The following is a 27822-nucleotide window of genomic DNA, read 5'->3' on the forward strand; positions in this document are numbered from 1 at the left end:
AGATTCCCCAACAAGAGGGAAAGCCTCAATACACAGAAGTTTTATAAGCCTATACTTACATCACATTTTCTGAAGTCACAAGGCCAGATTAAAAGGTGGAGAAAGAGACTCCTCTTCTTTTTTTCTTGTGAGGAAGATCAGCCCTGTGCTAACATCTGCCTATCCTCCTCTTTTTTTGCTGAGGAAAACCGGCCCTGGGCTCGCATCCGTGCCCATCTTCCTCCACTTTATATGGGACGCTCCCACAGCACGGCTTGCCAAGCAGTGCGTCGGTGCGTGCCCGGGATCCAAACCAGCGATCCCCAGGCCGCCGTAGCGGAGCGTGCGCACCCAACCGCTTGCACCACCGGGCCAGCCCTGAGACTCCTCTTCTTGATGGGAGGATCAGCAAAGTCATATTGCAAACAGGTGACGTGCCAGGATGGGGGGTATTGGGGGCCAGTTTTTGCAGTCTACCACATATACTCAGAAGTGAGCATGTGTGCGCGCGCACACACACACACACCCACACACACACACCTTACAGTGCTCAGGAGTTTAATGCAGTGCCTAGCATAGCAGACATGCAGACATTTATACTGTCAGGTAATCAGACATTCATAATCATGATTTTCAAGATTATTTAGGAGAAGTATTACCTAGATCAAAATTACTGATTTGTTTGTTTTGAATATTCTTCACTAGGGTAACAGCAGAAGTCACCAATAAATAGAACTTCCTTTTTTCACTAGAAGGATCTTAATGCTCTTCCTATAATCACAAGCATAAAATGCTTCATCCCTCACCTGCCTCTGAGCTACAGAGACCTATACACTCGGCTACCTTCCAACATCTCTTCTTGGCTGGGAAAATCATCTTAAGTGCACGTACTGTGCTGGTTACCCACTAGCCATTACCCTTTATCCCTTATGAATGGAACCTGGATTTTGTCCGGGGTTCAGTGTGTGCCCCAGATTGCCTTTCCAGCAGGAGTGGCAGTGCACACAGTTATGGCCAACAAGACACAAGCTGGGGTCTGGAGGACAGCTCGTACCTTCCTGAGACAGGCCCCTGTTTCCTACACACGCCCACCATCCCTTCCCGCTTCTTCCCACCTGCAGTGGTGCTGGGAAGCTGGAGGTGCAGTGACCACCTACGACCACAAAGCCACAAACATAAGCACGAAGGTGGCAGAGCAGAAATGCATAAAGAGTTTAAACTGTTAAAAGTGTCTTGGAGCCACTACTGCAGCCCTAGACCTGCTACCTCAGCCTTCTTGTTACACAAGACACACAAACCCATTACTTGTTTAAGTCACTGTTTATTGTGCTTTTCTGCCCCTTGCAGTGAGCTCAACACATCCAGAGCCAAACTCATGATTTCCCCCAGACCTGGTCCTCTGCCGGTCTTTGCATATCTGCAAGTCAGCAATCAAGGGCCATCATGAAGCCCCCATCTCCCTTGTCCTCTGTGCAGAGACGGATCAATTATCTCATATCCATCTTTATCTCCTCCTCCTCCTCCAACTGACCACAACCCCTCCCAATTCATTTTATACCCAGACATCAGAGTGATCTTTTCCAAGTACAGATCTTCTCAGGTCATGCCCCAGCTTACAGCCCTGCAAGGGCAACCTCTGCACTTCGTAGAAATATCTAGATCCTTCACCTGACCCTGCAGCCTGGCGGCCATGCACCTCCTCTCCACTCCGCTCCCCCTTTTGGGCTCCATGCACTCTCACCTCCTTCCAGCTCAGTGTTTCCCAAACTTGTCACATTAGAATCACCCAGGAGCTTTTAAATTTTAACTAAATCACAGTCTGTAGGGACGCAGCTCAGGCATCAGTGTTTTTGGAGGTGCCCCAGGTGATTCCAAGGTACAGACGCATTTGGGAACCTCTGTTTCCTTAACCAGGTGGTGCTCTCCCCACCCCACATTCAGGCGCCATCGCACCTGGTCTTCCTCCTGCCTGGACCACTCAGCCCACCCACCATGCTCCCTCCTCCCCAATACCTTCTCATCCCCTCATCCTTCAGCTGATAGTTCAAATGTCACTGTCTCAGGGAAGCCTTCCCGAGCCCCCAAACTAGGTTGGCTGTCCCTGTTCCAAACTCTCAGAGCCTGTGAGTCTTTCCTCCATAATGTTTACCGGTCATTGTACTTTTATTTTTGGATGATTTGCTCAATGTCTGTTTCCCCCACCAAGCTCTAAGCTCTCTAATCTCAGGTCCTTTCTGATTTCACTTGTATTGTGTCCCCAGACCGAGCACACTGTCTGAGCTTAGAAGGTGTGCAACACATATCTGTTGAATGAAGGAATGGTCAGTATCATCTCCAACTTGAGGACAAGAACTCTGAAACTCTAGCACCCCACTGCTCGATGTAACAAATGCACCCTCACACCAGATGTTAGCACTCTTCTAATCTGGGGTTTGCAACTTCCACTATATCAGCATCACCCGGAAAGCTTGTCCACCCAGATTTCTGGGCCTCAGACCCAGGGTGTCTGACACAGCAGGTCTGGGGAGGGGCCTGAGAATTTGCATTTCTGTCAAGGTCCCAGATGCTGATGCTGCAGGTCTGGGGACCACACGGAGAACAACTGCCCAGGCTCTCCGTCTAGCACCTCCCAGCCCTTAGGTGCATTTAGTGACAGGGAAAAGTCAAGGTCAATTCAAATCCACCTTTAATCTAACAACTACTTTTTTCTTTTCTTTCCTTTTTCTTCTGAAGTTTTCACACAAGGGTTATATTCACATCGTTAGAATCTGGTGTTCATCCCAGGCTCTGAGAGGGGCCTCCTTTCTCCCCATGGCCCTGCTGACAGAGAGATCCCAGCTGTGGCAAAGCTCAGAGTCTCCCCAGGGGGCTGGCAAAGACTCCAAACTTTGGCAGCCAAGTGGCAAAGGGGTCTGGCAGGCCCACTCCAATCCCAGCACACCTGACTCAAGTCCAGAAAAGAGACAAGCATGATATTCTGCCTGGAGAGAAATGGGCAGGCCACAGCCCTCCCTGCAGCCCCGGAGATTTCCAGAAGATTCTCAGAGCCCCAGACACTCTCAGACACCCACAGTCCTTTTAAAATCCTCCTTTCTCTGGTCTGTCTTCTTTCCTTCAGTGTATTTCAACAAACTGTCATCAACAAACCTGCCCATATCTTTAATGCACATTTGGGTGTGTGAAAACAAAAGGTACAGACGCTGCATCATTTACAGCTGGTTCCACCCGGATAATTAATATTTTCAGTCTGTGAGGTTTGTTTATATTTTGAAGTCCCAATCCACAGATCTGACACTCATACTGACTTCCTTGTCAGGAACAGTGGCCGCAAAAAAAAAAAAAAAAAAAATCATAGCTCCCTAGTTAATGGCTCATTTCAGGATTGAGACTTCCATGTCAGAGATATTACAAGTAAAAGCAGTTCCGTGGAAAAAAGTGAGCAATCTGAAACATTTTGGACAAAAAACAATAGGTAGAGCTGGGTGGGAAGGTGGAGGAGTTGCCCGGAGTAACTGTTTTTTCACAGAGCTAAGACCGCATGCAACACTCATTCATCCGCATTGCACACACCGGAACTTTGGAAATAATTGTGCTGTGACTGAGGTTTACCCCAGCACTACTTGGAAAGAAGGCGTCTGTGTCTATTGTTCTAACTGTTAATTAACTGTGTCAACAAGATTGTAGAGAAAATGTTTTTAAAGCCTCTTAAGAGGGCAAACGCTTTTTAAGCACCTCTAAGTACTTTAGGAATACCCAAGGATTTAAATTGACAATGATAAACAATCACTAATTACAGTCATTCTTAACTGGTTCTCACCAAGGATCTCTTTATTAGATAACACTTGTTAACCTAGTTTCAACTACTGTCTGTATTTAGGGAAGATTAAGTTCAATTTAATTCAAATCTACATTTATCGAGTTTCCTATAATGTGTTAAGTAATGAGACTGACTATTCTGAAATACACTATCATTCAGATTGGCCCTTCCCCAGTTAGTCAAAAATGGTATGCTTTAAATCTGCATCCAAAACCTATAACCATAAAAATAGAACATTATTATACATTGTATTAAAATCACTAAGATGTCCCACGACAAGGACTGAGGTATCATCTTCGTACCCCAGGCACCTAGCACAACGCTTATCCCAAAGAAGGCCCCAATCCGTGTTTGCTGAACGAACAAAGGAGTCACGGAAACAAAACAACCTCTATGATGGATTGTTCCTCAAGACGAACAGAGAGGAATTAGTGTTACCAGTTTTTGAAAACAGAATTCGTTCTCTTTTATTGCATGTTTCTGGTGGGCAAACGCTGAGTTAAGCTTTTTAGTTGCTTTATCTAATTCAAGCCTCAGGACAACCTTACAAGGAACATTCTCTCAGCGTAGCCATTTTACAATCGCAGGCAAAGGCAACAGGGCTGTGAAGAGCGGGAGGGGAGAGAGCACCCAGGTCTGTCGGGCTCCCCCAGTCCCCTCAGCCGCGGGGCTCCACGCCTCCCACGTGAATCCAGCCCAAAGGACGGGGCCTCGGGGCCACACCCCCTGGGGCTGGGTCTCAGCAGTTGTGACATCCTCAGAAAATAAAGGACACCGGGAGTAGTGTGGTCATCAAATGTGAGGAAGAAGGAAGGGGCGGGTCGGGGGACTAAAGCCGCGTGGAGGAGAGAGAGCTTTGCATGAAACACAAAAAAGGATCACCTCCTTCTTCTCTCCTTCGTGTACTCAAAGCAACGTGGCTGTGCAGAACAGCCCTGAACAAACCTACACGAGTCCCCTTCACCACTAAAAAGACGGCTTTCTTGTCATGGTGATCTTTGAGCGAATCAGCTGAGTAAGGAATACAACAAGGTGTTCAACATGTTGTAGTTAGTCATATTATTGTTGTTATTTAAATTATTGTTCCTTAGAGTCAAGTAGGTTTTGAAAGGAGAACAGGAAAATGAAGTCAGATTGTGTGAGCATTGTTGTAATGAATGAAATCGGGGAAACAGCTACGGTTGAAGGAAGTGGGTCTCGAATTTCAGAATGCATTAAAAGCTCCGGAGGAGATTCTCAAAAACAGATTCCGGAGTCACATTGGCAGAGATTAGGCTAGTGCAAGGCCCAAACATTGCATTTGCACCCCTAGTGCCCAAGCAATTTATTCATGCGTTAAACATCTGTTTATTGAGCACCTTAACGTGCCTGGCAGTGTTCTAGCTGCTGGGGATAGGGCAGGAAGCAAAGCTCTCACAACCCCTGCTTGCAGGGAATTTCCATTCTAGAGTAGGGGACAGGCCACAACGAAGTGAATCTACAGATCACATGCCAGGCAGTGACAGGGTTCTGATGACAAAGAGAGTTAGGAGAATGAGGGACAATACCTCTTTTTATTAAGTGTTCTGAGAAGCTCTTCTCATAAAGGAAAAAAATGGATTACTATACAGATTTCTAGGGAAAGAGCATTCCAGATAGAGGGAACACCAAGAGCAAAGACACTCGAAATTCTGGTGTAACTGACTTAAAGAGTACTTGCTGCAATGATCTTATTTCAATCATAGAGCAACTCTGCGTTGCTAATTATTATGATTCCCATTTTACCCCATGACGACGTGGGGGATTTGGCCACAGATCCAGCAAAGGGTGGAGCTGAAGTATGACCCAGGAATCTCCCCCAGAACAGTGCTCTAGGAGAGTTCACCGTGGGGAGCGGGTTCCTCCTGACAGGTAGTGAATAGGCACGGGGTAAGTAAACCATGATTTAACTATACGATACTACATTCATGCAGGGGTCTGAAAGGATAGCTAGGAAGAATTTTCTTTAATGACTAAGTGCAATGCCATATGAAGCAAAAGAATAGGCAGAATTGTGGAGATAGAATGAGCTGAGCTACGTAAAGAAACAGCTCTGCGAGAATATAAAGTGAGAGGGAGATATGCCAAACTGCGAGCTTTGCGGTTGCCTCTAAGTGGTATATTTCTTTCACTCTTCACTTTTCAGTACTTCCCAGATGTGTCTATTGTGATCAGCAGATATTTCTTTGATCATCAGGGGGAAAACCACGAAAAACATTTCAAAGACATGCAGAGCCTGCTCCTGCGTCGGCCTATGCTTGGAGTTTTGACCATGACCCCACCTGCAGGTGTGAGTGGCCATCCCACTCACAGTAAATCCTTTGTGTCACGCTCCCTTCACACACATGTCCCTTCGGAGAGGCCCTGAGCCAGGCTCAGCCAGCGGTCCCCAGAGCCAGGGTCTGGATGGTGCTCACCTGGCTGCTAAGGGAGGAAGGGAAGGTGCCCTGTCTTCACCCATCACATGAGCTGGCCAATGGAGGCACGTTTTACAAGAGATACGAGGGCTCCACTTGCAAATCTTTCAGCATTTCACTGCTATAAATTCTCCTGGCGCTTATTAATAAACTATAATGGTAATTTCTAGAATAACGGCCTATTATCCAAAGTCATAGAATGACAGAGCAATCAAAATCAGAATGAATGATAGGCCCAGAAGATACGGTTGAAGGGTGGGTAAATTCTGGCTTCCAGAGGAGCAGCATTAGGCCCAAGTAGCAAATCAAAGGAATAATATTCAAGCCAGTTGTTTAAATTGCTTGAAAAAGAATAATAAGTTTATAAGGCAAATACTAGCCCAGAAATAAATGATGCACCAAAGAAGTTAGGAGGATATTGGATGGGCTGCAAACTGACCCCCAGCCGGCCATGTCGATTTAGTTTTCTGTACGGTGTTTACTGCCTTCTCCTCCCAATGTGTTTTTATTTTAATTTTGCTTTGTTTGAGTTTGAGTTCGAGATTGACAGTTCTAGAGTTGGTTTCTTCTTCCATCAGGCAAAAACTATTCCATACAGTTGACCCAGACCTGACTGGGCCATTCTGAGGGTAAAAGAGAAGTCTTTGAAGTCCAAAAAAAAAATCCCCTGGGGTCACCTCTAAAAGAGAACCAGAGTAACCAAGAGGACCCAGAGTGGACGGAACTGTGTGACTTAATCTCCCACCACCAACAGACTTGTTGACTGCAAAGTCTTTGACATAGACTTAGCTGAGAGTACTCAGAACCCAAACAGTGAGGCTCTTCTCTCGAGAGAGGCTGAGCTACCTGCTGTGATGAATTCTCTGTGACTCCTCCAAGCAACTGGAGATCCTTTTAATTCCACACAGGGGGTGATCCCTCTCAGACCACCTCTCACATCCTCGCAGGAGGGCAAAGCTTCATCATGGTGCCCCCCTCCAAGTTCCTGTACCCCCACCCTTTATTAGGCTCTAAGGCAATGGGTCTCAACCCTAAAAGTCTGGGGAGTTTTTTAAAACTGCGTGACTAGGATCCACCCCCAAGAGATTACGATTTAATTGCTCTAGACCCTTGCTACTCGAAGTACAATCCTCAAACCAGCAGCAACAGCATCATCGGGGAGCTTGTTGGACATAGAGAATTTCAGACCCCACCTGAGACCTAATTAATCAGAATCTGTATTTCAACAGGGTTCCCAGATAATTGTAACGCACAGTAGAGTTCGAGAAGCACTAGTCTAGGGTAGAGCCCAGGAATGTTTTTTCTTTTAATTTCCCCAAGTTATTCTAATGTTCGGCCAAGCCTAAGAACCCCCCTACTTAAGTTCTGTCTTGGTCTTTCCTTCTTCTTGCTGACCACTGCTAAGCCCAGTGTCCTAGGCACCAAACCAGCTAATGCCTACTTCATCCCTCACAAGAGGGGCTATTGTTAACTGTGGAAAATTCCCTCCATCCCTCTCCTGCTTCCCCCCAGGCAACACATCTAGGTTAGTCTCCCCACCCACCCCAGGAATGTTTTATTTCTTTCCTTATCCTGTAGCTGACTGTCTTCCTACCTTGTTTGGGGTTTTGGCTCCTCCCCATATCCCTTCCTCTCCCTGCCATTTTTGTTTCTTGGCAGCTTTCAGTACAAGTGTTTCGATAATAAGAAGCATTGAATGGAAGAAGGTAGGCTTTTCTTTCTCTTGTCTTCACAGCACCATCTCCTCGTCTGCACATAGTTTTCTACACGACACACGTGTAAGTAATGTTAATGGTACAAGAGGCAGAGAAAACCAGAAGGACACAGCAAATGCAGAGCAGCGGAGGAGGCATTGTTTGGCTTCTAAAGATAAGAGCAACAGCAGTAGCTTTTAAACAACAATAAGCCGATGTGGGACCACCAGGGGACAGAAACTTGGGACAAATGTTGCATTCTAACGTTAGGAGATTCCACAAAATGACTGAAAATACTAAAGGCAATCAAGAGTCCAACACCTAAGATTGTCCAATTTCAAATTGCAGCCTCAACGAGAGAAAATAGCCATCTCGCAAAAATGAACACTGCAACTGAGGTTCACGCTGCTGTTGTCATCTTTCACAACGTGGTTACAGGAACAGCACCCAGGCTGCAGAGACAGCAGAATCTTTTGAACCTAGACTGCTGGGCGTAAAAATAGACCAAGATTTTCCTATATATTCAGAAGCTGAGAGTAGCTTGACCCCATCCCATACCCCCCCCGCCAAAATTCAATAAGATTAGAAGGAAAACTAGGAGATTCTATACTCCTGAAAAACCAACTCTGCTTCAAAGTACACTGGGTTGGTTGTGAAGGTCACTTGGTAGTATAGTCTTACTGGTGGCCAGTCACAAATATACGCAGAAGCCAGTGGACAATGCAAAATGCTTCTATATTTTGTTCTTCATCTGGTCCCTACAGAGTCAGCCTCTCTTAGGCATCTGCAGGCCCATCTTCCCTGTCTCCTTTGCTCTCCCCTTTCCTCTCCCTCTGTCCTTACAAGGTTCCAGCATCATCTCACTGTTGCCAAGGGGCCACAGCTGAGAAGACCATCAAACCTGCTGCCACCCTGGGAGGGCACCTCTCAGCCCTTAGCATCTTCCACCTCTTCCCTTCTTCAACAAGAAGCATCTGTGAAACAAAATGATGTTTCTCCTAAGAAACTGCATCTCAAAACATAATTTCAATGCATTATTATGGCAAGAGACCCTCTTCTGCCTGGTGCAAGGATGTTGGGGAGACAGAGTCCCCGCTGATGCCTGTCTCTCAGGATGACTGGGCTGGAAGAGGGGAACGATCCCAACGGATGTCAGTGTTCCATGCAGCCAGGGCTATTTTCTGTTGTTTTCCAGGCTCAGTAAGTCTGGGTAAAATTTCTGACAGTACCAGTCATCAGGGAAAAAGATCGAAGCAGAGAATCTCTGAAGAAAAGTCTTGATGAGGAAAGAGGGACTGCGGACTCCTGCAGGGTGGGTCAGCCGCCCAGTGATCAGGGGCTTGGTTAACTCTGTGATCTGTGCCACGAATGCCATCGTGTCCCCGTCTCATCTTTCTAAGCAGAGGACACTAAGCCCCCTACAAGCCAGAATGCACTCAAAGACTTAAGCTTTATCTGAAAAGTTCATGCCAATCTTGCAGTCTTACTCTGCATGTTTCATATAAAAATAAAGTTTAAAATTCTTTACCAGCTAAACTACTAAGCAGACTCCCAGAGCTGGTTAAGAGGGAGAAAGCACACTCCCTTTCTCTCTCCCAGTGATTAGAGCTAAAAACCCTGGGCAGGATACGTAGAGCAATCATCAGAGGAGTCAAAAAAGAAATAATAGCAGGCAGATGGGGGAAGGTTCAGCACTCACAGAGAGATGGACACGACAATGAGTGCGCTGGTTTTTTCTTTCCTCCCATACCTCCCAGTTCAGACTCAGGAAAGGCCAAATCCCAGAATTGCTCAGCAGGCATTGTGGGGAAAAGGCCCAAGAGAAACCATCTCTTTACGGTCAGAGGACCAGGAAAGGAAGCCTGTGGAACAGAGAGATTGAGAGAAATCCACCATTTTTTCTTTCTCCTCCGTCCTGCCCCAGACAAATGTCCGAAAGCTGCCTTCCTGTGGTGGGGCAGCCACGGCAGCCATGAAGGCACCTGAAACTCCTCCTCCTTTTGGACCGGAAGAATGAAGCAGCAGGAGGGAATCCAGGTGACTTTTTTTCTTTCTCTTTCTTCTTACTGCTTCACCTCGGAGCCAGATCCAGTGACAGGAAAGGCACAGCAGAGCTGGGAGGCTAAAACCTCACTTCTCTCCTAAGAACCAGGAAAAAGGAACCCAGAGAGCTGAGGAGTGTTGAGAAGTCATGAAGAGGATGGAGTTTTGAGAAATGGATGGCAAAAAGATGTGTATGTAGTTTTACACCCATCTCTGAACCGTGCATACCTGGGACTGACCTCAAACAGCATACCAAAGGCTCTGAGAAATGAACAAAGGTACAGATCACCACTCAGATCCCAAATCTGTCCCTGGAAGGAACACACATGCAGAGGGTCAAAATAGCACAGCAAACATTTGAAAACTGAGCTAATAAACAGAGGATTTTTAGGGCAGTGAAACTACTCCATATGATACTACAGTGGTAGGAACATTTCATTATACATTTGTCGAAACCTATAGAATGTACAACACCAAGACAGAACCCTCATGTAAACTATGGGCTTTTGGTGATAATGATGTAGGTTCGTGGATTGTAACAAATGTACCGCTCTGGTGCTGGATGTTGGTAGTCGGGAAGGCTGTACATGTGTGAGGCAAGGGGTATTTAGGAACTCTCTGTACTTTCCACTCAAGCTTGCTGTGAACCTAAAACTTCTCTAAAAAATAAAGTCTAATTAAAAAGAAAAAAGACAGACAATTAAAAAGAAAAACTGAACCATCGGCCACAAAAGGCAGCTCAGGACTTGAAGCCTGAAACTAAGTAGATGCCTGCCAAAGGGGAAAAAACAAAATATTCTCCAGGGGATTTCAACAGGAGCAAGAATCTCATAACATAATATTTGAAATGTTACCATTTCAAATATAGGATACAATCCAAAATCACACAACATACAAAAAACCAGAATAAAGTAATCACAGATGCCAATTGTGACATTACTCAATGTTGGAATTATCAGACAAAGACTTTAAAAGAGCCATTATAACCATGCTCTATGAAGTCAGTTAGAACTCTCTTGAAACAAATGGAGAGATACAAATTCTGAGCAGAAAAGTAGAAAGTATACAAAAAGACCAAAAGAAAAACTTAAAACCAGAAAGTACAATAACTGAAATGGAAAATTCACTGTTTGGGTTAAACAGAAGAATGAAAATGACAGAAGAGTCAGTGAACTTGAAGTTGCATCCATAAAAGTTATCCAAATGAACAAAAACAACAACCAAAAAAGCTTTTAAAAAATGAACAAAGTCTCAGGGACCTGTAGGATAATATCAGAAAGTTTAACATCTGTGTCATTAGAGTTCCAGAAGAAAAGAGAAATAAATTGGTGCAGAAAGAAAATATTTGAAAAATCATAGCTAAAAACTTCCCAAATATGGTAAGAGGCATAAAGTAATAGATGTAAGAATCTCAATGAGCACCAAACCAGGTGAACTCAAGGAAAGCTACACCCAGGCATAACATAATCACCCTGCTGAAAGCCAAAGATAAAGAAAAATGACACATTACATATAGAGGAACAACAGTGCAAATTGCTGAAGATTGTTCATCAGAAACAATGTGGACTAGAAGGAATTGGAACAATATTTATAGCATGCTGAAAGAAAAGAAATATTGATCCATGATTCTATATTACATAAAGATATCTTTCAGAAACAAATGCAAAATAAAGATATTCTGAAATGAAGGAAAAGTAAGATAATCATTGTTAGCAGACCTGCTCAAAAAGAAATGATGAAGGAAGTTCTTTCTGCAGAAGAGAAACGATACCAGAGGAAATGTGGAATTTCAGTAAGGAAGGAAGACCAACAGAAATGGTAAATATCTCAGTAATATATTGAACTACTTTTCTCCTGTTAAGATTTTTAAAATATTTATGACTGTTAAAGCAAAACTACACCACTGTCCAGTAGGATTTTCAACATATGTAGATGTAATACATATAATACATCAAAGTGGGGGGGATATAGGGACTTATATGTTTGTCAGGGTTTCACATTTTACTTGAAGTGGTAATATATTGATTCTAATTAGACTGTGAAAATTAAATATACATATATGTCATCCCTAGAGCAACCACTAAAAAAACTACACAAAGGAAGAAACTTAAAAAGTTAATAGAAAAATTAAAAGGCAAGACTGAAAAATACTCAACCCAAAAGAAAGCAAGAAAGAAGAAACAGAGAAATGAAAAACAGAGAGGATATACTGAAAACAAATAATAAAAGGGCAGCCAAAATTCAACCATATCAATAATTAATGTAAGTGGTCTAAACACACCAATTAAAAGTCAGAAATTGTCAGACTGGATTTAGGAAAAATAATAAAAGACCCAACTATATACTATATACTGTCTATAAGAAACTCACTTTAAAATTAATGATATAGACGAGTTAACAGTAAACAGCTGGAAAAAGATATACAATACAAATACCAATCAGAAGAAATTTGGAAGTCACTACTTTAATAAGAGACAAAGTAGACTTCACAACAAGGAGAATAACCAGGGGTAAGGAGGGACATTACATGACAATGAAAGGATCAATTTGATAAGACATAACAATCCCAAACGAGTATGCAACTAACTACAGAGCCTTAAAATATATGAAGCAACACTGATAAGACTGAAAGGAGAAATAAATAAATCCACGATCAGTGATGGATATTTTAATACTCTTCTCTCAGTAATCAATAGAACAATATGCATAAAATCAGAAAGATACAGATCCTAAACACCATCAACCATCCTAATTTAATCAATATTTATCACACATTCTATCCAAGAAGAGCAGAATACACATTATTTTCAAGTGCCCATGGAATATTCACCAAGATAGATCTTACTCTGGGTCATAAAAAATACACTAACGGGCTGGCCCTGTGGCGTAGCAGTTAAGTGCGCACACTCCACTTTGGCTGCCCCGGGTTGGCAGGTTTGGATCCCGGGTGCACACCAACGCACTGCTTATCAAGCCATGCTGTGGCAGAGTCCCATATAAAGTAGAGGAGGATGGGCACGGATGTTAGCCCAGGGCCAATCTTCCTCAGCAAAAAGAGGAGGATTGGCAATGGATGTTAGATCAGGGCTAATCTTCCTCACAAAAGAAAAAAAAAGAAGAAAAAACCATTAACAAATTTAAAAGAATTGAAATCATACAAAGAATATTCTCTGACCATAATGGAAATTAAAATAGAAAGCAATATCAGAAAGGTATGTGGAAAATCTTCCAAACACTTGGAAATTCAACATCACACTTCTAAGTAACCCCTGATTCAAAGGGGGAAATCTCAAGGAGAATTAGAAAATAGTTTGAACTGAATTAAAAATGAAATTACAACATATCAAAATTTGGGGATGCAGTTAAAGCAGTGCATACAGGAAAAATTATAGCATTCAATATATATATTAGAAAAGAAGAAAGATCTCAAATTAAGCTTCCACTTTATAGAATTAGACAAAAAGAGCAAAATAAACCGAAAGTAAGCAAAAGAAGGAAATAACAAAGGGAAGAACAAAAATCAACAATATTGAAAGCAGAAAATCAATGAAACCACATGCTATTTCTTTGAAAAATTCAATAAAACTGATATACTTCTTGCCAGACAAAGAAAAAAAGCGGAAGACACCAACTAACAATATCAGGAATGAAAGAAAGGCTCTCACAAGACACCCCAGAAATAATAAAAGGAAAGTAAGGAAATACTATGAACAGCTCTATGCACATAAATTCAACAACTTAGATGAAATGAACTAATTCTTTAAAGATGCGAACGACTAAAGTTCACTCAAGAAGAAATAGGTAACTTGAATCGTCTTAGAGCTGGTAAATAAATTGAATCCTTAGTAAAACAAGCAAACTCCAAGCCCAGATGGTTTCACTAGAAAATTCTACCAAATATAAAAGCATACAAATACGGTTAATTGATTTTTTAGAAAAGTCAAAGTGGAGAAAGGATAGTCTTTTCAACAAATGGAACAAATGGACATCCATATGCAAAAAAAGAAAGAAAATCTTGACCTATGCCTTCTACATATAAAAATTAACTCAAAATGGATAATAGACTTGATGTTAAATGTCAAATTACAAAACTTTGGAAGAAAGCATAGGAGAAAAATTTTGTGACCTTGAATGAAACAAAGAGTTCTTAAATTTGACACCAAAAGCATGATGAATAAAAGAAAAAGTTGATAAACTGGATTTCATCAAAGACTCCTTAAGGGAATGAAAATGCAAGCTATATAGTGGAAGAAAACATTTTACATATATCTGAAAAAAGACTCATATCCGGAATATATAAAGAACTCTCAAAACTCAACAATTAGGAAACAATAAAATATAAAAAAAGGACAAAAGTCTTGAATATTCTTCACCAAAGAAGATACACAAATGAAAAATAAGCAGATGAAAAGATGCTCAACATCAGTAGTCATTAGGGAAATGCAAATTTATTACCACTTCACAATACAATATGGCTAAAATAAAAAACTAAGAGTACCAATGAGAATTTAGAGCATTTGAACTCATCTATCACTGGTGGGAATGAGATGTGTGCGGCCACTTTGGAAAAAAATTTCTTATAAAGTTAAATAGACATTTACTATATTACTGATCCCACTCCTGGGCATTTATCCTAAAGAAATGAAACCTCATGTTCACACAAAAATACAAATATTTATAGCAGCATTATTTGTAATCACCAAAAATTAGCAACCCAAATGTCATTCATTGTGTAAATGGATAAACAAACTGGTACATCCATAAAAATTTGCTGTATGTAAATTTTTAAAAAAATAATAAAAGTAAACTTCTTTGAAAAACTGTCATAGTTACTAGAGGTGAACATATGTATACCCTATCACTCAGCATTTTCACTCCTAGATATGGACACCCAGTGGAAATGCATACACATATTCACCAAAAGATATGCTTCGTAGTGTTCATAGCAGAACTAGGTCACAGCCACAAGCCAGAGACAGCCCATATGTGCATCAACTGTAGAGTGGATAAATAAGTTGTGGGACCTCCACACAATGGAACACTATAAAACAGTGAGGATGAACGAACAACACTCAAAACACGGATGCATCCCACAATCAATGTTGGGTGAAAGAAGTAGACACAAAAGAGTACATGATGTGCGACCTCATTCACATAAAGGACAAACACAGGCAAAACTCGTCTTCGGGGTGAGGAGTCAGGGTCATAGTGACCTCTGAGGAGTCATGACCACTTCTTGATCTGAGTTCTGCGTTACAAGGATATGTTCAGTTTTTGAAAATTCAGTGATGTGTACACTTGTGATTTGTGTACTTTCCTATATATGTGTTATACTTCAATCAAAAATTTTTAATAAAAACGTTATTAAGCATTTATTCCAAATATTTGAGTCAAGTACTTCAGGAAAATACACCGGGAGCATCAAATAACCCCTGACACACACGAGTATATGTATTGCAGTTTGAGACACACCATTGTAATGTTAACTCATTCTTATGATCTTTCTGGGAATGACAGATCCTTTCCAATGCTCCATGGATTACCTAGAAACCTCTGGATTCTTAATTTTTTTAAAAAAATTTAATTTTACATCTCTTTTTTACCAACAGCAAAATAAGGTGTCCATGTTATCTCAGGGTGCGTTTTGCACTGCAAAATTTGACAATGCAATGACTATGAGCTTCCTGTGGGGTAGCTTTCTCTGCTACTTATCCTAAATTAGCAATAGAAAGAAACTACTGATAGATGCAGCAACATATCTGAATCTCAAATGCATTATGCTCAGGGAAAGAAGCCAGACTCAAAAGTTGCATACTGCATGAATGGGCAACCACAACTCTCAAGTTTATATATTACAATTCCAGCACACAGACATAAACGATCACTCATCCTTTTCTTTCTTACCCATATTTTTTTCTCTCTCCCTGCGTACCAGTCAGTATAAACTAGATTATGCTGCAGTAACAAACAATCCCATCTCAGTGGCTTTAAAAAAAGAAAGTTTTATTTCTCAATTATTTTATAGTTCATGATGTGTTGGTGAAGGGTCTACTCATCATAGCTGCTGTGGGGTCCCAGCAGGTTGCCATGCCAAAGGGAAAAAGATTTCGAGGGTCTCGTGTGTCCCTGAAATAACCCATGTCACTTCTGCTCACAATTCTTTGCTTAGTACTATTCAAAGGCTCTATCCAACCGCAAGGGAGCCAAGAAGTACAGTCCTACTATGTGTTCAGAAGAAGAACCAGGAATATTTATTGAACTGCATTATTTCCTACCATTCCCTCCTAAATTCAGATTCCCAGGAGGAAGAATGCAATTGGCTCCAGCTGACTGTGCTGTCCTCCAGCTTACTGACTGGTGGGGAAAGAGAAAACTGTACACTCCAGAAATGTCTGGGAACATGGGATGGATGCATGGACGGATGAATGGATGAGGAGGAGGAAGGCAATTTATAGGCTCGCAGGCTAAGCGAATAAACCATAAGATATAGAAAGAAGACCCTTCAGTGTCGGTGTGGTGGGGGACAGGACTAATGGATTAATAAGCACAAAACAATGCAGTACAACTGTGAGGATGAAAATGGCAATAACCAAAGCAGCTAACACCCATTACCAACACTCAGTCTCCAACCAGAGTATTCCTTCCAGGAAATGTTTCAACCGCATAGCTATTGACGAATCTGCAAAGGTAGAAAAGCTTCTCAATCTGAGTTAAACCATTATGAGGACTGAGCTAATAAAGGCACACTCCGATTTTTCTGCTGCTCCACTATGTAATTTATGTACTAATCAGGCACAATTTCATTTAATCAAGAGCTATCTTGTCCAACCTTTCAACTGTGAGTAACTTTGTACAAGATGAAAATAACCTAATCCATCATGATGATAGAAATTTTTCTGTTTCTTCCAGGCCCTTACTGCCAACAAAATGCCAGGAATCTTGCTTCCCTGGATGGTTTATTAAAATGCAGCAGACCCAAATTTCATTAGGGCTGTATAATAGCATGTTCTGCCCACCAGCTAATGCTTGCCAGATGTGCTAGCTCAACCACATCTGCAAGCACCAAGCCACCTGCTCAGAGCGGGGGGCCTCCAGAGCCAGTGCAGGGAGAAGGCTGCTTATGCTTTATTTGCCCTTCAACTGATGCACCCTGGACCAAAAAATTAAACTGAAAGGGGGAAGGGGGATGCCATGCTGAAATAGCAGTATTCAAAGGGGCAGTGGTTTCAATGAAGTTATTTCCCACTAGATTTTTGCAAGGATATTACCTGGACTTCTGCACCCATACATTTTGAGGCTGAACACCAAAGTTCCCATCCCCAACACAATGACCTTGGGTAAATCTCTTAACCTTCCTGAGCTTTACATTTCTGATCTGTAAAATGGGAACAACAACATGGCACTTGCAGGGCTGCTGGGAAGATGAAATGAGATGAAATATGAGGAATTGCTTTGCACAGTAAGAGGGACATAGTAATTGCTCAATTAATGTCCAGTCCACATATGCTTTCTTTTGTTTGTTTGTTTTTTGCTGAGGAAGAGTCTCCCTGAGCTAACATCTGTGCCAATCTTCCTCTATTTTGTAAGTGGGTCGCCACCACAGCATGGTCGCCAATGAATGGTGTAGGTCCACATCCAAGGAACTGAACCCAGGCCACTGAAGCAGAGCACACCAAACTTAACCACTAGACAATGTGGCCAGCCCCCACATATGCATTTTTTTAACATGTGGGTGGGTAGGGCCAGGAAACCTGGATCTCTCTTCCATTATCAAACCATTATCAACCTCCACACACTTATCTCTCTCTCGCTCAGGCTCGCTCTCACTCTCTCTCTCTCTCTTTCTCTCCCTCCCTCCCGGCTTCAGCTCAGACTGTACTATAATGCAGGAGTTTCCAGGAGGGGCAGTAAGGCCAAAGCACTTCATTCTTCTGAAGGTAAAAGATCAGAAACAGGCAGAGAGATAGAGTAATGGATAGAGTAATAGAGATAGAGGAATGGAGTAATTGGTCTCTCCATGCCACTCCTGTGCCCCCCAGAGCCTAAGGCAGTGCTAGTGTGAATCACCAGCACTACCCACATATCCCTAAGCAATATATTGTTTAGTTTTGTATGTTTTTGAACTTTATATAAATGAAATAATCCTTATATATTCCTATATGACTTGCATTGTGCACTCAAGATTATATTTTTGAGATTCATTCATGTTGATGCATGAGGCTGTGATTTATTCATGTTTATTGCTATATAATATTCCATTGTGTGGCTATACCATAATTTATTCTACCATTCATGGACATTCGTGCCATTGCCAGTTTTTTACTATTACAGAGAGTGCTGCAATGAACATTCTTATGCTGGTGTACGTGATGAAAAGATTCCCCAAGGTGTGCAGCCAGGAGAACACTGCTGGGTCACAGGCTATGCGTATTTTCAACTTCACTTTATAGTCTCAAATTATTTTTCCAAAGAGCTTGTTCCAGTTTACATTCTGATTTCCCAATTCTTGGCAGAAACACTGAAAACTACCTTGGAGAATGTTCCTCCTGCAAATAGAGGTTGCTGGAGTTTTGGAACACTGGCCAAATCGGTTCCCACACATGCCACCTGGAAGCTCACAGTCACAAACATTTCACCAGGGGAAGGAGAATTTTGTCCTGTACATAATTTCTAACAGAGAAAGTCTTGAGATGAGTGGTTTTGTGGCCCCCTGGTTTTGGGGATAAAACTTCCCCAGGATTAACTTGTACTGTTCAGCCCATAAACAGAACACTCTGTAGCTGCTACTGTTTTTCACAGGGGGTGGTGGAAGGTGGCCTAAGACTTTACTTCCAAACCACCTTTCATTAACAGACTCCTCCAGTTAGACTGTGACGTTTTTGAGGACAAGGACCACACATTTCCACCTCGTTTGTATCTGTAATGCTTTGTACGGTGTCTGCATGACATAGGTTCTCAATTAAACTTCATGTAATGGAATTGAGTTAATCACTTTGGCAGATTACTATGTGTTGCCAAAATCTGTCTCCTCCACTTTCTGGGCACAATGCTAATCTATATTTCCCAGCTTCCTTTGCAGCGTGCTGTGGCCATGTGACTGAATTATGGCCAATCAAATGTGAGCAGAGGGGATATTTGCCACCTCCAGGCCTGGCCTATCAAAACCTCTCATAGGATCCTCTGAACTCTCTCTTTTCCTGGCTGCCAGCTGGATGCTCTTTTTTCCCCTCAGCCAGGTTCACATCAGGAAAGGTGGCAATGGCATCTCTTTAAATCAACCGAGGAAATAAACATGTTTTCTCTTGAAAACAAACAAAGCTGTGTGAGAGCCTCTTTGTGTTTTTAGCATGACTGTTTGAGAGAGCCAGTGAGCACGTTCATGATTCAGACCTCAGGTGATTTGCTGCTTAGCTGTCCATGCAACCTGCCAGCCTGGCTCTGAATGAAGTTGTTGTATTTCTGATGCTATGCCATTTATACCCAGATACCCCCTAATGTATACCCACTGGTTAAAGACAAAAAAACATAAGAAACAGTGATTTTGAAATTCAACAAAGAAGTAAAAAGGTATATTAATTATCATTGCAGCATAACAAATTACCCTAAACCTTAGTGAATTAAAACAAAAACACTTATTATCTCACATTATTTCTGCAAGTCGGGAATCTGGGCACAGCTTAGCTGAGTCCTCTGGCTCAAGATCTCTCACAGGCTGTAATCAAGGTGTTGGCCAGGGCTGCAGTTATCTGAAGGCTCAACTGGGGAGGGATCCACTTCCAAGCTGACCCTGTGGTTATTGACAGGATTCAGCTTCTCACAGGATATTGGACTGATAGGCTCAGTTCGTCACCAGCTGTTGGCTGGGGCCGCCCTGGAGGGTGAGTGCAGAGGCTTCCTTACAACATGGCAGCTAGCTTCATCAGAGTAAGCAAGAGAGAAGAGAGAGAAGGAAAGAGAGAGCAAAACAGAAGTCATAGTCCTTTATAACCTGATCTTGGAAGTGATATCTCATTGCTTTCTTCATTAGGAGCAAGTTGCTGGGTCCAGCTCACACTCGAAGGGAAGGAACCATCTTAGAAACTGCCTTCCACACAGCATGTATGGACCTTGAGGGTACTATGCCAAGTGAAATAAGTCAGACAGAGAAAGACAAATACCGTATGATTTCACTCGTATGTGAAAGATAAACAAACAAACACAGGAGAACAGATTAGTGGTCCAGAGGAGAAGGGGGTGAGGGGAGGGCGAAAGGGGTAAAGGGGCACATATGTATGGTCATAGATAAAACCTAGACTATTGGTGGTGAACACAATGCAGTATATACAGAAACTGAAAGATGGTAATGTACACCTGAAATTTAGACAATGTTATAAGCCAATATGACCTCAATAAAATAATTTTTTAATTAAATAAACAAATAAAAATGATAATTCTGCCAATTCACCCCTAGATTTTCTGATCCTAATCTCTAAATTTCATCTAGTCTAAAGCCTGAGTAGCCCTTCAAGATATTCCCAACATTTGTTACAGTGAGAAAACTTCAATGAGAATTATATCCAGTTTGCTTCTTCCTTTACTGGGAATGAAGGTATCCATCCTGCAATGGGATACTTTGGAGAAATAATAGCAAATGGCCTATTCTCTTCTTTTATTTCAACACTAAGAAATAAAACTTAAGATTCACAGCAATCAACCAGTTGATTTTTTAAGTCAAAATGTAGGAATTCCAAACATGAGGTCACAAAAGCAGATTTTGTCTATTTTCAATGCTAATACATAACTAAATTTCCAATTGCATTTTAAAATTGTTTCTCAACCAAGTATGATAAATTATGTAATTTGTGAATGTATTTGTTGAAAAATCATGCTTTTCTTACATAACTAATTTAAAGTAAATTAAACAGCATGCATCGTTTATTGGATGGGAAAAATATGTTTAAAAATTCTTAAATTCAATTTTTTGTAACACGCAAAAATGGCAAAACGGGTTTTTTCTTTTAATTCCTACAGGATGAGGAGAGGAGAGAAATTAGATGTTCCCAGAAGGAGGTTCCAGGTGCAGACTTTTGGGAAGAACCTCTTCGCATCACGCATCCTCCTCCCATTTCCCACTCACGTGACCACGACAAATCAGACACATTGGCAAGACTCACCATAATCTGTTTCCACAGCCCTCTGAGCAGCGCGGATGTGGACATATCAGTCCGCAACAAACCCACGCATTTTAATGAGCCATGGCCCGCTGGAGTGACGGAATCCCTCAGCCCTGTCAAATGCTGCTGCAGCTGGCCCAGGGCGCCGAAGCTGCCTCCTGCCCAGACACCGCTCTGTGTCCAGTCACGACTGCTCAAGATCTAAATGCAGAGCACAGTGTCCCACCTGCTCTCAGCGCCCAGGAGAAACTTGGCACTTAGTGGAGAGCAGGGAGCCATGGCATTCTAGCCGAAGTTGCAGTGTGTTGGAGGAACACCAGCTGAGGCAGGAAATGGGCAGGGATGGGGGTAAGGAGCAGGAGCCAAAAGGGAAACCTAAGCAGTCCAGCAACCTCGCAGTGACATTTTAAAGTGTAAGGTCATTCTGAGTTCCAGAACCAGGAACATCTTCAGATGGTGCAATGGCTTTTGCCAAATGCCAACTTGGTACACTTGTTTTTCCTTTGGCTCATCGAAAGAGAATAACCATTTATGAAAAGAAATATGACCCTCCCAGAGTCTACAAGCATCCACCTGGAGGTGGGCATAGTCTCTCCCCATGAGCCAATTTTGCTCTTTCTTTATATCAGCAAATATTTATTTACCAAGGGGCCTCAGGTACCTGAGAAACAGTCCCTGCCCTCAAAGAGCTGGCCAGTCTGCTGTAGGGACAGACTGGGACACAGATGATGATGACACAGCATGGACTGTGGCCTGTTCTCCAGTGGTGATCACTATGCCACAAAAGATCACTGCCAGGGACCCTGGCCCAGCTGGGGAATGGGGGTTTCCAGGTGATAATTAGCTATCATGGAACTGGCAGTTTAGCTGAGACCTCAAGGCTGAACTCGAGCGAGCCAGAGAAAGTGAGAGGAAGTTCAAGGTACAAAGTTTCTGCACACAATAAGGCAAGAGAAGGTGGCACAGTCGGTGCCTGGCTCTGATAGAGCACAGTGCCTATATTAACTTATTTTATCCTCAACACTCCTATGCAGGTGCTGCTATTATTCCCACTTTACAAATGAGGAAACTGAGGCACAGGACGGTTAACTGACTTCCCCAAGATCCCCCAGCTAGTGAGTAGCTAAAAGTAGTTCAAAATGACTGGAGCGCATTGGGGGTCGGAAGGAGGCACAGGTTGTCCAGAGATATAAAGGCAGGAAGAGACCAGATCACGAAGACCCACTCACATCAAATCAGGAATTTGCAAGCAAAAATTTAACCAACCCCTTACGGGGTTTGAGTTGGTGATGCTAGGAGCTGACTTGAGCTCTAGAAAGCTCACCCCAAGTGCCTTGTGGAAAATGTATTGGAGGCAAACGGGGTTGGTGATGGGAGACCTGCAATCTGGTGAGAGATGATGGTGTCCCGAGCTAGAGGAGGGGCAATGAGGACGGCAGGGACTAGGATGATTCCCAGGACCAGCTGCTGGGATGGGAGAGGAGGGGAGAGGGGGGCACGGAGGACAACTGCCAGGCTCCTGGCTTGGGCTCCACACAGATGTAGGGGTCACCAGAAAGAATTCTCTGAGTCCTAGAATAACAACAATGGGGACTGGCTCTGTTCCTCAACCATTTAATGTCACCAGGCTGGACACTTGGAATAATATTTCTGCCCTAGAGCTAGCCCTGCCCATGTGACCAGAATGCTCCTGGGCACAGGATCCCCCTCCTTTGCAGTGTTTGGGAGAACAGGGCCAGCACGGTGTCTCTAAGTCCTCCTGGTCTGTGTTTCTGGACAATTCCCTTCTTAACAGGGCCTGGCTTTGGTCAACCCAGAAGGGACATGCAACCCCAAGAGTCTTGGTGAAGAATATACCCATTTGCCTGTGGACTTTTCCATCTTCACTCAACATGTCCAAGTTCTCTTTTGAACCCAAATCAGGTTTGGCCCCAGGCATATTTCCCCAACATGTGTGGGTTTTAAGTGAAATTTAATCTGTATATTTCTGATTCTTCTACACTTAACTCATTAACATGGTTGGTGTGAGGAAAACTTCCTGGACATTTTAAGACATTTTAAAGCCTCCTTTTCTTTTGTCTTAGACATAGGAAGCAGCAACTTGCCAAGTATAAACAAACTTTCTCCACAATGTTTGAGTCTGATTTTAAATGTCTTCTCAGATGGAAGTAAGAGAATCGAAAAGAAGGGACAAGGAAGGAGCAGAAAGCATAATGAAGAAGGAACATAGTTTGGGTATTTGAATAAAACAAAAGCACTAAAAAAAAGAGAGAGTACAGGAACCAGCGAAGTGATAAGAAGTACCAGTCGTTGCTGGCTGGCCACATCTCCACCCCATTGGCCTTATCCTATGTTTCTCCACAGAAGGCACTTGAGGACGCTAAGAGAACAGATATGCTGAGTAACAGACTACCACTTTGTGGATATTTCCAACTATTCTAATATCTGCCAGGCGCCCGAAAGTCCTGAATTAATCAGTGCTTTTCATGTTTTGGCCCCATAGGTTGCTATAAGCAAGAGGTCAGTAGAGGCACAAACTATTTAAGATTAAATTATTTTTTATTTTGGAAATTTTCTCCTACTTCTTGGGAAAGAAACCCTAAAAGTCACCCGGAAACAATCATTTTTTATGACTGCTGATGCTTCTAGGGGTTATGAAAGATGTCTGTATCCCTTCCCTTCTTTTAGCCAACATTTCAGAGAGCTTGCTTTTGGACTTCTGCACCGTACCCCTCTCTTCTTTCTAAAAGAGCAAGCTAGCTTAGCCTTTGTCCTCTTCTATAAGCCATCGCCCAGGGCCCACCTCTGAGGCAGTTACTTTATAAACAGTTCTGAGAAGCAGGGGTCAGAGCAGGTGAGGGCTTGTGCAAGGAGGCATCCACAGACAGCGAAATTCAGAGAGAAACATACATTCCAAAGAGAGAGGCCTGTGGTGTGTGTTGTAGCTGGACCCGAGGAAACTATGCCCACTCCTCTCAGCTCCAGCTCCTCCCTGATGGGGGCTATCTCTAACTGAGCCCCCGTTGTTCAGGGTCTGCTGATGGGTCCCCACTGAGGGAAGGAGATGATGAAGAATTCTTCTCGGCTGATTTGCAGAGAATGACCATTGATTACTTTGGGCTTGTTAAGTCAGTATCCTCTAGATAAAATGTAATCCAAAAGATTGCAGAGTCAACCAGCTAAAGCCACTGTCGCCAAGGGCTCTGTCCATACACCAGAACGAGGCAGAAAGACGGCAGGGCAGGAGGTGGTCCAAACGGGTTGCCAGCTGCCACCTCAGTTGTTCCATCTTGTTTTGTGTCTTATCTCCTCCGCTCCTATTCACACTGAGACACTGAGATGAAACTGTGACTTATTGCTGTCATCAGCGTTAGCGAAATATTTCTCCCTCTCATCCTTCCTCCCTCCCCTCCCCCGCTAGAAAAGGAGCACTGAGGTGGCAGGCAGTTTGTTCAGACAAAGGAATCATTGTCACCATTTTTGTGTGTGTTTGTCTGTTTGTGATATTTGTTTATTAATTTGCGCCCAGCCCCTTCCACATAGAATTTGAGGTGGCTACAAGAAAACCATAAAACAGAAACTGTAAGCAAAAAATATCACAACTAAGAAAATATAAATTGGATTGGGAGATCCAGGCTCCCAGTTCAAGATGGTACTCTAAGATCCATCCACCCATCATCTTCTGTCCTTCCCAAGAACCTCTGAAATAGAAATACAGAAGGAGGTGGCGGAGTCAAGATGGCGGCGTAGGCAGACTCTGAACTCACCTCCTCCCGTGGACACAGCCAATTTACAACTACTCGTGGAAAAATTACCCCTGAGACAGAACTGAAAACTGGATAAGAGGAACTCCTGCAACAACGGACAATCCTAACTGAGGTGGAAGAGGCAGAGACTCCCTTCTGGAGAGGAAAAACGCCACCTTCACAAGCCGCCAGCTTCACGGCCGCCAGGAGCAGCTCACAGGTACGCAGCCTCCCTGGAGGCGCGGGGCCCTGAGCCGGGGAGCGCCCCCGCTGTGGGCATTTTGTGGACCCAGCACAATTGAGACCAGCGGCATAATATCTGACTGTGCCTGCTACTAAAGCATTGGGGAGCACCCCCAGAAAACCCGGTTCACAAAGAAACTAAAACTGGCTCTTAAAGGGCCCGCGCACAAACTCACCCGTTCCAGAAAGCATCCTAAAATCACCAGAAAGAAAGGTGCACAGTGCTTCGGTGACAAGAGACTCACCTAATAGGCCCTGAGTGCATCTCGGTGAGGGGTGAGACCTCTCCAGGGACTGGGACATTGGCGGCGGCCATTGTTGTGGCCTGGTGTGAGCGTGCTGACACAGACGCCATTGGAGTTCTCCCTGAGACCTGCTAGCCCAGGGTCTGCTCCACCTGCTAGAGCACCGATTTAATCCAGCTCAGCCAGGGCAGGCAGCCCACCCTAGAGACTAGCCCCACCCAACAACAAGCCCTCAGGCAACGTGTGGGCCTGCATAGATTGGTGACTGGATTCTCTGCAGCCTGGCAACTGAGCTGACTTGAGCGGGGCAGGGTGTGCACAAGGAGTGGGTGGAGAGTGTGGGGCGGTGGCAGAGAGTGTGGGGCTCCCGCCGTGGAGAGACTGGGTCCACTTGGGGAGGTCGGGGCGCTCACACGGGGCAGGACTGTGTTGACTGTGTGTGTGGACCTGTGGGGGGCAGGGCTTCTCAGCCACAGAAGACTTGTACTTCTCAAAGACCCACATAGGAGGTTTGCTCCACCTTCCAAAACCTGAAACAATTGGGTGCTCCTGTGCCTGAGGCCAGCCCCACCCAGCTGCAATCCTCAGAGAGCTGACAAGAGACCTAATAGGCTAGAGGCTTACAGCAATTGTAAGGCCCTGAGCCTAACAACCTGCCACGGTGGGGGCCTACTCACTTAAAAGAAATACTGCAACACAAATGTGGTATTAGAACTTGCAGCCAACTGTGCTGGGGCTCACCACAGCTGATAAAGATACTGAAGGGCCCACAACAACTACAAGCAGCTGAGCATTACAACAGCTGGCCAGGAGCATAACTCAGCCTTCCTGGGCGCCTACAGGGAGAGCAAACAGGCCACAGCAGAAGGATACACGTAGCCCACATAGGGGTCACCCCTGGAACATTGAGAACTGAGGGAAGCACACTGGAAGCCTCCTAAGCCATCACTTACATAAGGTCACCTATCCAAGAGCAGGAGACGTAGCTGACCTACCTAATACGTAGACACAAGCACAGGGAAAGAGGCAAAATGAAGAGGCAAAAGAATACATTCCAAGTAAGGGAACAGGACAAAACCCCAGAAAAGGAACTTAGTGAAACAGAAATGAGCAACCTACCCGACAGAGAGTTCAAACTAAGAGTGTTAAGGATGCTCACTGATCTGGGGAGAAGAATAGATGGACTCAGTGAGAATGTCAACAAAGAAATGGAAGATATAAAAAGAACCAATCAGAAATGAAGAATACAATACTGGAAATGAAAAACTCATTAGAGGGACTCAAAAGCAGAGTAGAGGATACAGAAGAACGGATCTGTGAGCTGGAAGAAAGACTAGAAGAAATTACCCAAGGTGAACAGGTAAAAGAGAAAAGAATTAAAAGAGTGAGGACAGTCTAAGGGACCTCTGGGACAACATCAAGCGCACTAACATCCGTGTTATAGGTGTCCCGGAAGGAGAAGAGCGAGACAAGGGGGCAGAGAATCTATTTCAAGAAATAATAGATGAAAACTTCCCTAACCTAAGGAAGGAAACAGACATCCAGGTACAGGAGGCACAGAGAGCCCCAAACAAGATAAACCCAAAGAGGCCCACACCAAGACACATCATAATCAAAATGTCCAGAATTAAAGATAAAGAGAGAATCCTAAAAGCCGCAAGAGAATGTCAAGTTACATACAAAGGAAACCCCATAAGGCTATCAGCTGACTTCTCAGCAGAAACCTTACAGGCTAGAAGAGAATGGCATGATATATTTAAAGTGCTAAAAGGAAAAAACTTACAGCCAAGAATACTCTACCCAGCAAGGTTATCGTTCAAAATGGAAGGAGAGATCAAAATTTTCCCAGATAAGCAAAAATTAAAGGAGTTTGTCACCAAGAAACCAGTGTTACAAGAAATGTTAAAGGGACTGATTTAAGGGGAAAAGAGAAGACCACAAATAGGAAAAATTATCTATTTCCACGATTAGAACGTAATGGATACAAATGCACAAAAAGAGGTTGGATATGATATCAAAAACATAAAAGGAGGGAGGAGGGTAGTTAAAGAGTACAGCTTTCAGACAGAGGTCAAACTAAAGTGACCATCAATTCTGTATAGAAGAAGTAAGGAACAGAGAAGGACTACTAAAACACTGAGGAAAAAAAAAAGTTAAAAATGGCAGTAAGTACATACTTATCAATAGCTACTTTAAACGTCAATGGACTAAATGCTCCAATTAAAAGGCATAGGGTGGCTGACTGGATAAAAAACAAGACCCATATATATGCTGCATACAAGAGACACACTTCAGACCTAAAGACACTCACAAACTGAAAGTGAAGGGATGGAAAAAGATACTCCACGCAAATGGCAATGAAAAGAAAGCTGGGGTAGCAGTACTCATATCAGACAAAATAGACTTTAAAACAAAAACTGTAAAACGAGACAAAGAAGGGCATTACATAATGATCAAGGGAACAATC

General features: G+C 43.2%; 1 long non-coding RNA gene across 1 annotated transcript in view; it reads right to left on the reverse strand.

The window, feature by feature from the left end:
• Positions 1 to 25538, reverse strand: part of LOC147917676 (uncharacterized) — a 136022-nt gene extending 110484 nt beyond the window's left edge. The window contains exon 1 of the long non-coding RNA XR_015551749.1: positions 25356 to 25538. This is a non-coding gene — a long non-coding RNA (uncharacterized LOC147917676). The remainder of the gene's footprint in view (positions 1 to 25355) is intronic.
• Between the last annotated feature and the right edge of the window lie 2284 nt (positions 25539 to 27822).

The sequence above is a fragment of the Ceratotherium simum genome, chromosome 3 (assembly GCF_057802395.1).
Source record: "Ceratotherium simum simum isolate JZ-2026a chromosome 3, ASM5780239v1, whole genome shotgun sequence".
NCBI classification, from domain to species: domain Eukaryota; kingdom Metazoa; phylum Chordata; class Mammalia; order Perissodactyla; family Rhinocerotidae; genus Ceratotherium; species Ceratotherium simum.